Genomic DNA, 16,213 nt, shown 5'->3' with positions numbered 1-16,213 from the left:
GAGGCTGAAAGGGCCTTGGAACTAATCCAATCCAATTCATTTAATAGGTGAAGAAATGGGAAAATGCTAACAATGGAACAATCATTTATTAAGCACCTACTATGTGTCAGTTATCATGCTAGATATGTCTGGGACAGGCATTTCATTTCATGGAAAATGCACAACAACAGAAGCATAGAGATATTTAATTCCTGATCAGACTAATGCTACATCACTATTTATTGGCAGAATACAAACTAGAAACCATAGCTCCTCCATTCCACTTGAATGTTGTTCTCATTAAGCCAAGAAGCAGGGAGTGGTCATCATTGGCAAATGAGTGAGATGAAAGGTAAAGACAGGAGTTGGTACTTAGAAGATCCCCTGGTAGCCTCTAAAAACAAATTTTCAGAGGAGGGGTTAGGACAGATCCTGAGTTGAAGGGGATTGAGAATGAAAAGGCTCATGAGATAGTGAGGCAGAATTTTAAGAAATGTTGACAGAAATGACCACTTAAGAAAATTGTCAGAAAAGAAAATAGGAAAAGAAATGTGTAGAAGCTGCAGGGAGACCTAAGAGTCAAGCAAAGATTGTCTCTAGGTCATACATGTTTGAACACAGAGAGAAAGAGGTTAACTGAAAGGAACAAGCTTCCACAGAAAGAAGAAAGAGAATAAAATCCAAAATGAAGGTTGGATACTTAGTGTTTAGAAAAGGAAAAAGTTTTCACCTTAAAATTATAAAGGAGAATGAAAGAATCTATGAAAAAATACTTTATCAGTAGCTAGGGTGTTTATTAATTAAGAAAAGTAAATACAGAAGCACTGGGGAAAAAATCACATAGCCACAGGATTTTAGAGCTGGGGTATATTTTAAAGTAATTTCAAAAAGAAGACACATAGTTATTAGTAGAAGAGTTGAGCTTAGTGTCCAGTTAATTTTACCCAGAGTCTAGACCTTTTTCAACTGTACCACCCATGGAATACCACAGTCCAAGTGGCCAGATTTTTTCCATAAAATTCTCTTCATTGAAATTTCTTCTTCCTCTTTAAAGGGCTTTATTTGACTATGAATAAACAGAGAATTGAAAAGAATTTGCAGACTATGTTTCTCTTTAAAGATTTTTGAAACAGAGTACAATTTACAGATTAACCCGATCACACTACCAAAACCAGTAGATACCTCCAAGAAGTCTTAAATGTCCTGTTTACCTCAGGTTTTGATACAAAGGGCCTTTCATAATTTTCAAGAGGTATGTGCAAGTTGTAAAGAGTTATGCAGGCCTGTTACGAAGGAATGTTTTTTCTTAGACAGATAAGGATCAGGTTAGTATGAGTGGTGCCAGCAATAAGATAATATTTCACTTCAAAACTAGAGCTATGTTGATCTACCTGTATTAATTACATATAGCCATTTACTGTGGCTAGGGTCAGCCAACTGAGCCAATGGAGGAACTTTGTGGCCATCTTAAAAATTTAGTCAGAGTTACCAGCACACAGGGAATTTAGTAACTACTCCCTGCCTCCCCTCCTCCTCCAAGAACTGGTCATACAAAGAGTAGAAGCAATGATGCTTGTTGACAGAAAGCTTGGTAGAGGAAAGACGCAAAATCATACAGATTTGGGAAAGGCAGACTTTGTCAAGAAAATGGTATTTGATCAAGAATGAAAAATAAACCCAAATTGATTTAGTCCATGGAAGCTCTTTTTTTTCTTTTCCATTTTGTTTATATACTTTTTCATGGTTTGAAGGCTACCACTTGCATACAAAATGACTTTCATTAGGACCTCATCCTTTTACTGTCTGCTAACTTTGAAAACAATCATTTTCAAAACTGAAATTGATCAGATCTGAAATTCACTTTGGGAGACTGAAAGTTCAAGTGAAGGTTTATTTATCCAGAGGAGCCTCTATTTTCATCAGGGTAGAAGAGGGCATCTTTTACAGGTGGTTTTAAATATATGTGAGTATACGCACATATGAACACATACAAACATATATTATATATATATATACATATATATATTTTAGAAGCTTTAAGATTTGTTGATCATTTTTATTCTTGTGCTCCACTTATTAATCAAAACTTTTGAGTCAATAAAAACAAAGTAAAGTTTGAAATGAAAAAATAGCAATTGCAGATCAATGACTGTAACACTAAAATCACAGTGCCATCTCTTTAAAGGGATAGATCCTACTGTGAGATCCTTGATCAGGTGGCATTTCCCTAACCTCATATAACAAAACAAAAACCTGAACCTCATGGCACGTATATACTTCCCTCCAAATCACACAACAAAGCACTGGCTGAGCTATGATCCATCTGCTTTAGTTCCTAACCTTAATTAGACACATGCATGTTAGAAGACACAGCTCATCAGTTCCAAAAGAAATGTCTTTGCTTTAGTTGTTGTTCAAAGTCAAAATATAAAAAAAAAAAAATGCCTTGATTTCTATGGCTCTGAACAAATTTCTTTCACCAGTCTTCCCTGCTTAATGACATTTTCCCCTTTTACTGAAGAGGTATATGCATAATAATGAAAATCTTACTTAACTTCAGGATTTACCAGAAAAAACACTTACAATGTCAGCAAAAAAGTTACCAAAGTCAGGGTTCTATACCACCTGACGTGAGTTGCTATTTAAGTACTATTAAGTATTCTTATTACTGAGAAACACCATGCATTGTTGGATAGAGGGTAACCTTCGAGTCAGTAATAGTGGAGTTCAAATCTTATCTTAAAGGACAGGCAAGAACCTGAGCAGACACTTAACCTTTCTGTTCTCTGTTCATCTAATCCTATAAGTTACAAACAAGTTTCTGAATGCATTGGAGGAAGGAGTTCCAAACAGTAATGAAATCATAGGTTAGCAACTAAAAAAGTTTTTATGTAATGAATCAACAAATATTTAAGTACTTACTGTATCCTGGACACTGCACTAAGCACTGAAGATATGAAAAGATGCAAAAATCACTATCCCTATTATCAAGGAGCTAATATTCTTACAGAAGTAACAATATGCAAACAACTATGCCCCAATGAAATACATTAAATGTTAATTGAAAGTAATCTTAGAAGGAAGGTATGAGCAGAAGTGAGAACCAGTAAAAACCTATAGAAGGTAGTATTTCAGTTGAGACTTGAAGTTAACCACAGAAGCCAGGAGGTAGAGGAGAGGAGGGAGAACATTGAAGGAATTGGGAGAGGGGTATATTGAAAAGCTAAAAAGTAGGGAAACAGAGTGTTGGGTACAAGTAACATGAAGGACACCAAAACAGCTAGCCTGTAGAGTATGTGGAGGGGAGTAAAGCATGAAAAGACTAGAAAGGTAGGAAGAAGTCAAGTTGTGAAAGTCTTTAAAAGCCGAACAGGATTGTTTTTTCCTTTAAGGTAAAAGGGAACCATTGGATCTTATTGAGCAATGTCGCAATATGATGACCATGGTTGGAAAGATCATTTTGGAAGCTAAATGGATGTTGAACTGGAGCGAGCAGTCAAGAAGAGAGTACTGAGGCAAGGATACCAGCTGCAAGGTTGTATAACTAGTGCATATGTGCCGTGATTAAGGTCTTCAATCTGGCAGTATCTGTGTTGAGAGAAATGATTATTTTTCTATTATATTAATAGCCAATTATTAAATTAGCATTGAGATTTTTCCTTTCTATTTCTTCATTCAAGGACCAGTCCTTGCATGTTATTCAGGCAGTATCTGGGGAACATTGCTGATAGATGAGATTGTCCAAATTCCAAGGGTACATGCTCCTTGATCTTGAGCAGGACCTTACCCCACTAAAAGACTTTACTTCTGTTTAAAGTATAAACAGAATCCAGTCTAGGTGATTTTGCTCAAAGGAAATGAGCCCAGCCTTGAAACCTTCTGTTAGAACTTAGGGTAGCCCAGAGTGATTTGGGCAGAGATGGATTCCTTTGTCTAGATTGCTGAAGGCAGTTGAGCCTCATGATCAAATAGAATTTTCAGCAGGGAGCACTGAAGACTTTTAACCCACCTCCTCATTACTATGTCTACCCCTTCGTTAATTATTCATCAATGAGGGTTGATTTCCACGTGTCAGCGGAACTTCCTTTTCCAAAGGTATTTAAACATTCTGAGATCTCCAAGGCTTTTCTTTGGTTACCAAAAGAGACCACTGACCACCAATTTATTGACTATTTGCTAGCCTAATTAATAAATTCCATATTAATTACCCAGTAACTGTCTCTGGGATTTTTCATTCATTACAGTGTTAATGAAAGTAAGGGACATATGACAGATGTGAAGATAAAAATAACAAGACTTGATAACAAATTAGATGGGTGGTGTGAGTAGAAATAATGATTTAGAATGAAACCAATATTGCAGCCCATATGACCAGAAGGATAATAGTACTAGGGAAATTTGGAAGAAGATAGAATCAAGTGTAGAAAAGATAAATTAGTTCTGTTTTGGAGATGTTGAGCTTGAAATGTCTGTGGAACATTCATTTTGAGATGTCCAAAAGAGCTTTAGTGGTGGAAAAATGGAGATTAGAAAAGAGGTTAGGGTTAGATAAATAGATCTGGGAATCATCTATGTAACAATGATAAATGAATCCACTGGAGCTAAGGAGATAATAGCATAAAAGAAGAGATGAGGTCCTAGGACACAGCCTTGGGTGACACATAAAATTAGTGAGCATTTCCTGGAGGAAAAATGCAGAAAAGGACACTAGGCAATAAAGAAAAAGAGGAGAATAATCAAAAGAGAGCAATGTCATAAAAATCTGGAGAGAAGAGAATATCCAGGAGAAGCGAGTGATCAACAGGATCAAAGTTCTGGAGAGAGGTCAAGAAGGATGCAGATTCAGAAAAAAATGGCCATTAAGAGATCATTGGTAATTTTGGAGAGATCAGTTTCAGTTGAATGATGAGGTCAGAAGCCAGATGTAGAGGGTTTAAATTGAATGAAAGGAGGAGTGGAAATGCCATTTCTAGACATCTTTTTCAAGAAGTTTTGTCAGGAATGGGAGAAGAGATATAGGATAGTAGCTAGCAGGGATTATTGGGCCAGATATATAGACCCCCAGGTTGTTGTGCTTGTCCTTCATTTTTGAAGAGGACCGTGACATCAGGGAAATGAAGACATGACTTGAAGTTGACTTTGATTTAAGTGAGGTAAGATTGTGCAAGGTCACCAGCCTCACTTTCTCCTCCAAAGTCATATGAATCCAGTGACCTGATATTCATCAGGATATGCTCAGGATGCAATGGGAGACCCCTTGACTACTTCTTAAAAAATAGACTTTACCTTATTGACCCCCAAGTCTATAATGGAATGCTAACATCTACAAGGTGGATAAAAGAAGTCATTTAAGGGAGGATGAAAAATGAGTCCTGTACATCTTTCATTTCCTTCCTTCCTTCGTTCCTTCATTCCTTCCTTATTTCCTTTCTTCATTTTCTTTCGTACTTGATTTAGAACTTTGATTTAAATGATATGCAACTCCCTCTTTTCATGTAGAAATTTCATCTATCAAAGAACTTTAGCAATTCTTCCACAACTTGGAGATTGGGGAGTTGATTGAGGACACTGAGATATGAAGTAACTTGACTAAGATGAATAAACCATATGTGGTTTAAATATATAAAACATGTATAAATATACATATAAAACATATATGTCAGAAGTGAGACTTGAATCAAAGTTCTGGCTCCAAAGCCAGACCTCTTTGCACTTATCCATGCTGCCCCTAAATTTTAACATTTCTGTGCTGCCATCTATTGTCTTGCACAGTTTTCTCTTCCGAATCATCTTTTTTTCTTATGTTCTGTATAAATTATATTAGGATCTATGGCAGTCTTATCAACATGATAGCAATTCATCAGCAAAAGAAAACTTCATTCCATACATACTTTTCAAAGGCTTTAGCACTAAGTAGAATCAGTTTTTACAACTTATCCATATCTTCCATCCTAAGAGCAATTTCATAAAATTTCCCAGAAATGACCATAAAAACAATATCTCATAAATGGTATTGGGATCAGTTTCCTCAGGAGTTAGTCCTCATATGCATGAAACAGAACATAAGTAAATTATTCAGTGATAAAGAAAAAAAAGTTGTATGACTTCTATTTTATTTGAGCAAACATCAATATAATTGTCATATGAATCATTCTTTTTTATGTATAGCCTCATAGCTGCTGTTTTATAAAAGTCAAAGTAATATTAATCCCTCAAACTAACTGGTTGTGTTCTAAATCTCATTAAAATGCATGAATCAAATGTGAACTTTATCAATGAAGTTTGTAGATAAAGGTGCTTTCTTATTATTTTTTAAAATTGTAACCATAATCTGTGCTATGTAGAGACAGTGGTTAATAAAAAGAACCAAAGGATTATGGTAAGGATAGCTTCTTAATTTCTTGAAAAATTCTTTGTTACATTTTAAAATATGATGCCTTCCAAATTCCTCATTTTTTTAACCTAGACTGAAATAATTTGCTAAAGGATATATATTGTAATAGAGATTAACACAGTAGTTTGACTTATTGATAATTTTATGTCATTATTATAAAGCATTATTAGATTTATAAAAAGAATAAAGAATGTATTAGTCTATTATTAGTGCTATGACCTCCTATAAGAATAGGAAAATATTATTTCATCAGGGGCATCACCCTAAGGGAATTAATTATAGCTCTCTTACTATCTCAAAATCATGAAAAAATTGAATGATTGATGATAAGAACTATCTTTGGATTTAAGTTTCTTCCTCTTCCTTTAGAATAAATTGCAAAGTTTTCAAGTGTATAACAAAAAAGATTACAACAATCAATTATAAAACATACCTGCTAGAAAATTTGCAATAGGTGATTCCACAGTTTCTATTTCTTTTTAAAAAGGAAAGGTAGGATTTATATTCATGAGATATCACTGATCAAAATTATTCATGACAATATGATTTTCTACAAATGGTAGTTCCTTGTGCACAGTGGTGCCTAAATCAATGTTTATTGAATAAACATATATTGTTAAAACATACATACTTATTCTCGATTCACTATATTTCCTTTATTTTAGATATCTAATTTTTAATTTTCATGGTCCATGTTAAGTCACATCCTTAAAATATTTGAATTTACACTTTTCCAAAGAACATTTCACTTATTATGAATTTATCAGTCAGCAGGGAAATTATAGAATAGAGGGAAAATTGAAATCGTCTAGTCTAACAATGTCATTTTTGAATGAAAAGTGTAGGGTTCAGAGAGAGTTTATGATTTAGGCAAAATTACACAGAAAGTGGCACCCAAAATTTGAAACTAGATCATACGTACCAATCTGTGGAGTTTCTTGCATAGCACATTTTTGGTTTTACATGACAAGCAGTAAAGAAATTGAATATTTTTGAGGAGAGTCATATCATGATCAAATCTGAATATAACAGAAGTTTAATCTGATCAGGAGTATGAAAGGTGATATAATAGGAGGCTATTAGAATAAGCAGGTGACAATAAGATTTTTGAAGTAGTATTATAAAGTAATAGTTCAAGAAATTAAAAAAAACATTTCAAAAGTTAAATTGTCAACTATGTGCAAAGTGAAGGAAAGAAAACAGTTATAAATTATATTGAGATTTTGAGCATGATTGGTGCCAGTGACAGATTTATTAAAACCAAATGGAGTCTGTTTAGGAGAAAAGACAGACTCATGGTATTCAAAAGAGGAATTTTTAAGGTGCTGCTAAAGCATTGCAATGGTAATTTAAATGGGAAGATCTTTCTCATTCATTAATAGGCCCATGTAACCTGCTTAAATCACATGGAAACCTAAGTCACATGTGGTGGGAGGAGCTTGCTGAATAGGTGGAACAGTAAGGGTGGAGCAGAACTGAGAGGAAGTTATTGAAAGCAGTTAGGGTAGAGGGAGAGAGAGGACACAGTTAAGCAAAAATAGCTAGGCTCATGAGTGTTTGTTTATGGGAAGGCATGGTGAAAGGGGTGGGGGAAGGCTAGAGAATGGCTTTGTCCCCTTCAGTGATAATGTATATGGACTCCTTGGTTACTATGATGGATTTGGCTTTCTGGTTTGGGGATTTGGCTTTCTGGTGTTTGAATAAATGTTTTTCTTCTGTCTTCTATATGGAAAGTCTGTCATACTTTGCGATTCTGAACTACAGTGGCATGTTTATAGTCACCCTTGGTGCTATGAATATTGCCTGGGTGATACAAACATGCAGATAGGGTGTCCTCATAAACAGTTGGAAATAGAGTTTAGAGCTCAGCAGAAAAAAGAGAATTATTTATGTAAATTCTAGAATCCATTAGGAAGTCATTATACCAAGGGATACCAAGGGATACCAAGTCATCTGGAACAAAAAACTGATTGAAACAAAGCAAAGCAAACCCATACAAAGTATGAGGTGGTAATACTTGAATCTATGACCTTGGATGAGATTGCCAAAGACAAACACTGGCGGATGCCCTAGCTTAAATCTCAGACCTAGAGGTCTGTTTGGTAGGACAGAAGTTTCAATTCAATGAAATAGATATTTCTCAGGTACCTAAAATGTACAAGTCAGCAAAAGGTGCCAACCTGTGTTGGTAGCAGTTTTCTCTATAAGTTTGACTCAGTTCTCTATATATTTGAGAAATGAGACTTTTATCAGAGACAGTTGCCATAAAGATTGTATCTCAGTTTTCTGTTTTCCTTCTAATCTTGGTTTCATTGCTTTTATTTGTACAAGTTTCTTTTTCAATTAAATATAATCAAAATTATTTATTTTACATTTCATAATGCTTTCTATCTCTTATTTGGTCATGAATTCTTCCCCTCCCCAGAAATCTGACAGGTAGGCTATTTCTTGCTCTTCTAATTTGATTGCTTCATTGCCTGTGTTACATTTTCTAAGATGTAGATTCCTTTCTTACATCTTTTAATTCAATCTGTTTCTGCTTTTACTTTGTCTAAGATCAGGATTACTACCCCTGCTTTATTTATTTTTACTTCAGCTGAAGCATAATAGATTCTGTTCCAGCTCCTTACCTTTTATATATGTGTCTCTCTGCTTCAAGTGGGTTTCTTGTAAGCAATGTATTGTAGGATATTGGTTTTTGATCCACTCAAGTAGTCTGTATTTAATTCCAAATAAAGTCATTAGAAGTTTTTGAGCTGGGGAGTGTCATGGTCAGGCTTTTGCTTTCTTTTTAGGAATACTATTTTGGCATTTGTGCAAAGATTAGAAGACTAGATGTAGAGAGATCAATTAAAAAATGATTTGCTCTAATATAGATAAGAGGTAATGAAGGTCTAAACTAAGGTGGTGGCCACAGGAAAAGTTAGGGACAATACTTGAATCAATGAGATTAGAGGGCATCACCAAGAGAGTGAAAATAGAGAGAGAAGGCCAAGTATCAAGTGCTGGGAAGTACCCACAACGTAGAGAAAAGGAGATGAATACAACCTAACAGAAGAGATTTCAGTGTAGCCAAATAGGTAGGAGGACAACCTGCAGATAGCAGAGGCACAGAAACTAAGGGAAAAGATGGATACTGGGAGAAAAGGCTGGCATTTGGTGTCAAAAGTAAAAAGGAGTGGAACCTAGAGATCTGTTAAGTTTAGTGATTAAAAAAAATAGTTTTGAGAACTAGCTCTGCCATTTTAAGCCCAAAACCTTAGGAAAGATGCCTTACTGGTCCTCAATTTTCTGATTCTTGATGACTTTTGAAAAAAGATATTTCTTTAGAATTATTGAATTCAAAGTCGTATTGCAAAAGATTAATACTGAATCTGCGGTAAAGAAGAAGAGGTACTGAATAAAGATGATTCCTTCTCAGAGCTTGGCAGTGAAAGGAGTGGATATGGAATGATTTGTGGGCATGGCAGTATCACACAATTCAAAATTTAGAACTGCAAGAGATCTGGTTCATTCCTCCCCTAATGGAAGGGGAATGAAGAAATGGAGACCAGAGAGCAGAAGTTACTTGACTAAGATCACATAGACAAAGTAAAAGTTCATTCTTAAGAATGAAACAGTTGAAAAGAAGGTAAAATTATATGGATGGATTAGAGATGAGAGAGAATTACTGATGAGTCAAATTCCTGGAGGCACAAGTAGAGGAATTATGTTTGGTAAAGAAGTTTAAGAAGAGGGTGAACATGAGGGCAATCTGGAATTATGCCCAAAGAGTTATGAAACTATGGATACCCTTTGACCCACCAGTATCACTGTTTCCCAAGGTGATTAGGGAAAAAGGAACAGAAATGATAAAGTCAAAAGAATGAAAAAAAAGGAAGAAAATGTGAAATATCTCATCAGAAAAAAAAAAAACTGACCAGGAAAATATATCAAGAAGATATAATGTAAGAATTATTGGAAGATCTGAAAGTCACGATCAAAACATGGATTTAGACATTGTATTTCAAGAAATTTGAAAATAAAACTGCCCTGCTATTTTAGATCCAGAGGAGGAAATAGACACTGAAAGGATCCACTACTTACCTCCTGAAAGAGATTTTTCCTGAAAGAAAACTTCCAAGAATACTATAGCCAAATTGCAGAGCTCATAGGTAAGGAAAAAATTACATAAGCAGTCAAAAAGAAACAATTCAAATATCATGGAGCTGTAGTCAAAATAACAGAAGACTTAGTAGCTTCCATGTTAAAGGAGCAGAAGGCTTGGAATATAATATTCCAGAAGGCAAAGGAGCTAGGATTACAACCAAAAATAACATATATGGCAAAACTGAGTAATCCTTCTGGGGGGATGGGGATTTAATTAAATAAAATAATATAAAGCATTCCTGATGAAAAGATAAGAGCTGGGGTCCACACCCCCCCTTTTCTTTGTCTCTATTCTCTCTCACAGTCATATGTATCACCACCCATACTGACCTAGGAGGATCATATACCTGTCAGTCACCTTGTCTCTGTGAGTGGCAAAATAGTAGCAGCTGAAGGGCAAAGAAGCTATGACCTTGAAAGAGATTTCCAGCAACAAGAGCTTTGAGGGGCTTCAGAAAGTTTATGAGTGTGACAGTGTAGAACTAAGATACAAAATTTTATCACCACGATGCAGCAGAAGATGGCCTCATTGTTGTTGCACCACACTCCAGCCCACATGGTTATAATATTAAAGGAGAAGATGGCAGCTGGGACTTTCATACTGTTGCTGGTTTTTATGTGAATGCCACTGAAGAACCTTGGAAAACCAATGATAGGATGTACTCTTATGTAATAGATGAACTTCTCAAGATGATAAATGCCAGTTTTCCAGCTGACCCAGAGAAGTTATCTATTTTTGGCCATTCTAATGGAGGCCATGGAGCTTTGATTTATGTTTTGAAGAAACCCAGAAAATATGAATCTGTGTTACCATTCTCTCCAATCTGCAATCCAATGCTCTGTCCTTGATAGGGGAGAAGGGGGACTTTAGTGGATATTTAGGATCAGATCAATGGTCTTGTGAAGTCTTATCTGGATTCTCAGTTGGACATATTAATCAATCAAAGCAAAGATGACCAGTTCCTTAAAGATGGGCAATTACTTTCTGACAACTTTAGAGCTGCCTGTGCAGAACAAAACATTCCAGGTATTTTTCTATTGAAAGAGGTATATGATTCTAACTACTATTTCATTGCAACTTTTGTTGCTGATCACATCAGGCATCATGCAAAATACTTGAACACATAAAGCTTTATATACAATTCCACTAACAATTATAAAAGTTACCATGTAAACTGAACTTTTGAAAAGACAGATTATACATGAAAAATTACTGTCTGTTAACATTTACTTTTAAATTTTATCAAAGACTTCCCACCTTCTGAATAAACATGTAAAATCAGGCAATTGAGTTCCTTTTTGTTCCCCATAGGTACTCTGATAGAAGACACTTCATAGCCTAAGGAAACTTGAAATCCTTGTAAAATTAATCTTAAAGGATCACAGAATATGTAAATGATCAGAGTTAACTGTAAAGAATGGAGTAGTTCAGATATATTTGGGGATGCAACAATAAATTGTTGGTCATTGCATGTATCAGTTCTTGGAGAAGTAAATTGTGGAATTGTGTGTCAGTAACTGAGTAAAAACACGAAAATAAGAGATGAATAGATCTGATTTGAGAATGTCAAAACTCAAGAGATGCATAAAAAGGTAAACATGAAAGAGAAATCATAAGGGACTTGATATGGTTAAATGGTTTGCATTCCTATATGGGAAGATGATATATGTGACTGCTAAAAACTTTATCAAGATTAGGGCAGTTAGAGGGAGTCTACATAGAGGACATGAATGTGAGTCAATTGTGTTGGAATGATTCCCCACTCACAAATAAAAAAAAAATAGGGTGAGAAATACAAATGCACTGAGAAGGAGAACAAGGAAAGTACAGTGAGAAAAATTTCCTCACATAAAAGTAACACTCAAGGAACAGTTTTTATAATAGAGGGGAAGATGGCATGGGGAGGTGGCAGGCAATGTTTGAACTTCACTCTCATCAAAATTGCTGCAAAGTAGGAAGAATACACACGTGCATATGTGTGTATATATATATATATATATATATATACACACATACACATAGATATATACATATAAACACACATATATATGTATACTCACACACATGCATAAAATATACCGATTTTTTTCATATTTAAATGTTTCCCTTGCTTCCATTAATATGTGTGGGTGGGTGGGTGTAGGTTTGTTATCAGTTGCATATAGATTTATTCTATACATACCTTTATATATCAGTTTTTTCTCTAAATACAGTGTTTTTCCAAATGAATTTTGTTGTTATTTTTTCTAATTCACATTCAAAGTTATAATTACTATTTGTGATTTTCTCCATTCTGTTTTTATTCACTATTTTCCTTCTCAGTCTCTTTTTTCACCATATCTCTGCTATCTTATATTCTTCCCTTTATTTCTTATTCCTGATTGTTGCCACCAGTCTTAAAGTTCCTCCATAAAAAAAAGAAAATGATGAACTTGATATCAGAAAAAATTATTTGAGGCCCAGATCTATCCCGTTATAAGCCCAGAAACATTAGAAGAATCTCCTATTTTGGCCCTCAGTTTTCTGATCTGTTAAGCAGAGATATTAATTCTTGTCCTGCTGACCTCAAATTGTTTTTCTGAGAACCATATAAGATAGTGAATATATAAGTGTTTTGTAAGTTGTTAAGTACTATATAAATATGCATTCATATAATTTACTAATACTACTATTAAGGATCATTTTAAGGCATTTCTGTGGTTCAAGATTGCTACTGATGGTCCAAAATGGGCAGCAATTTTTCAAAATTAAATGTAACATTTCATTACATATTGGACTACATATGGTTAGTTATTGTCCTTTGTTTTCAAAGAGGACCAAAATGACATCACTATCGTAAAGTGAAGTTTCAGTGTGTCCAAAGTTGGCTGATCAGACCAATACAAGCTTGGAATGCTCTATCACAGGTTAGGCACAGATATTCCATGTGAATATGTGGGGTGGATACTCCAAATTTGCACATCCTATGTTTCTTTTGGGCTATTGCAATTTTGCTTTGCTCATAGAAGACAGCAACCTTTCTGATGTGGGCACGCCATGCTGAGTGGTCCTGTAATCCAAAGTTCTAGACAGAGACCTTGAGAGTGTCCTTGTATTGCTTCTTCTAACCACCATGTGGTCACCTGCCGCATGCAAGTTCTCCATAAAACAATCTTTTTGGCAAAGTACATTTTGCATTTGAACAACGTGGCTAGCCCATCAGACTTGTGCTCTCTGAAACATAGTTTGAATGCTTGGCAAGACCACATATGTAGAAGTCTTGAACACAATCCATTGGTACTTGTGTTTGTCAATCTTTTCTATTTTCTTTGGGCTCAAATAGCAAATCCTCAGGGCACCAACCTAATACTCATGAGGAATGAAGTTGCTCATGATTTTTTTTTTCTGAAAATAACTCAACCACACTTGAAAATCTTAAGAACAACTTTACACTTAACATCCTTTGCAAAACAGTTTGTGTTAGAAATTAATAAAAAATCAGCGTTAAATGCTCATAACAGTTTCAATTCTGAGTCTCCAAGACTTCTCTCTTTTTTTTTTTTAGAACTTTTGGATTCTTCCATACTCTGAAATTATCAAAACAAATGCAGAAAATTGTGCTCTTAGTCCACTAACGTATGAATTGAAAGGAGCAAATTTTAGAGAAGCCAGTACTCAATAAGGGACAATTGGTCTGGAAAATCTTACGCCTCTGGCCAAGGAGAGGGTGAAGATTAGGAAATCACCTGCTTAGAGGTGATAATAGCGTCCAGGAGAATAGATCACATCATTATGTGAATAAAAATGGAGAAAGTTCTAGGAATGAGTGTTGGAGAGCGAGGAAAACAAATCTCTAGTGCAGGAGAGTCTTTCCTGGAAGGGAACTAGGTGAGATATTGATTGTCTGTTGTGTGCTGAGTGGCTACCTGAATAAATACATGCACTTCCTTCTTTAAAAAAAAATATTTTGAACTTATGAAATAAATTAAGGATTTCCATAACATAGTAAAATAAGGAAAACTGTTTGCACATCAAACTGCAAGTCTATTATGTACAATTTGCTATTCCTTTTAAATATATAATAAAGTTGTCATTTAACTTTCTTTTTTTCTCTTTTTTTTCTTTCCTCCACACCCACTACCTTAGAGATGGCTACCATTAGACATAAATGTGTGTGTGTGTGTGTGTGTGTGTGTGTGTGTGTCTGAGTAAAATCATTCTACACATGCTTCTATTTATCAATTCTTTCTCTGGATGCAGATAGTAGCTTCCTTCATAGATCCTTGTATTTAATTTGGGTATTTTTAATACACAAAATGACTTAGTCATTCAAAGATGTTCTTAAACCAATTTACTGTATGCAATGTTCTCTTGATTCTGCTCATTTCACTCTTCATTATTTCATGCAAATCTATCCATGGTTTCCTAAGATCATCAAGATCATAATTTCTTACAGCATAGTAGTATTCTGTCACAATCATATATCACAACTCATTCAATACCTCCCCAAGTGATGGACATCACTATAAGTTCTTTGCCCCCACAAAGAGAGCTGCTATAAATATTTTAGAACAAATTGGTTTTTTTCTTTTCTCTTTAATCATCTTTGAAAACAGACCTTGCAGTGATATTGCTGGAGAGTATAACAGCTTAACAACTCTTTAGGCATAATTCCTGATTGCTCTCCAAAATGATTGGATCAATTCACAGTTCCACTGACAGTTAATTAGTGTCCCAATTTTTCCACATTCCATTCAACATTTGTCACTTTCCTCTTAAGTCATTTTGCCAATTTGATAGATGTGAAATGATATCAAAAGTTGGTTTAAAATTTTATTTCTCTAATCAAAATAGTCATTTTTCATATGACTATAAATTGTTTTGATTTCTTCATCAGAAAACTACCTGTTCATTTCCTTTGATTATCAATTGGGGAATGACTCATATACTTATGGATCTGAAAAAGTTCTTTATGTATTTAAGATGTGAAACCTTTATCTGAGAAACTGTCTATAAATTTTACCTCCCAATTTTCTGCTTTCCTTCTGATCTTGGCTATATTTATTTTATTTGTAAGAATTTTTCTTAATTTAATATAATTAAATTTCACACTGCATTTTACACAGCTCTCAATCTCTTGTTTATTCATAAATTGTTCACCTATGCAGATATCTGATAGGTAGTAAGTTCCCTGTTCTTCAGATTTTTATAATAGCTCCATTTATATCTTGATCATATTATTTTTGACCTTATCTTGGTAAATGGTGTAATATATTGGTCCATGCCCAATATCTACCACATTGTTTTCCAATTTTCCCAACATGTTTTTTTTTTTTTACCAACTAATGAATTCTTATTCCCAAAGCTTAAGTTTTTACACTAGTACAAAATTACTATATTATTTGCTGCTGTAAAGTATATATGTACGCTGTTCCACTAATCTACCTTCCTATTTCTTAGCAAGTACCAGATAGTTTTGATAACTACTATGTTATAATGTAGTTTAAGATCTGGTATTGCTAATCTTTTTATCTTTACATTTTTTTTCCATAGGTTCCTTTGATCTTTTGTTCCTCCACATGAATTTTGATATTTTATTTTCTAATTCAGCAATTTTTTTTGTTAATTTATTAATATATAAATTAGTTTAGGTAAAATTGACATTATTATTAAACTGGCCCTGCCCACTCATGAAAAACTAATATTTTTAA

The 16,213-nt window shown here is 34.5% G+C and overlaps 1 pseudogene; it reads left to right on the top strand.

Moving 5' to 3' along the window:
• The first annotated feature begins 10,749 nt into the window (after positions 1-10,749).
• On the top strand, positions 10,750-11,650 carry LOC140512167 (S-formylglutathione hydrolase pseudogene; annotated as a pseudogene).
• Positions 11,651-16,213: the final 4,563 nt, after the last annotated feature.

Source organism: Notamacropus eugenii, chromosome 6, assembly GCF_028372415.1.
Source record: "Notamacropus eugenii isolate mMacEug1 chromosome 6, mMacEug1.pri_v2, whole genome shotgun sequence".
In the NCBI taxonomy this organism is placed as follows: domain Eukaryota; kingdom Metazoa; phylum Chordata; class Mammalia; order Diprotodontia; family Macropodidae; genus Notamacropus; species Notamacropus eugenii.
The sequence above is the reverse complement of the archived record's forward strand: the minus strand, read 5'-3'. Positions and strand labels throughout refer to the sequence as shown.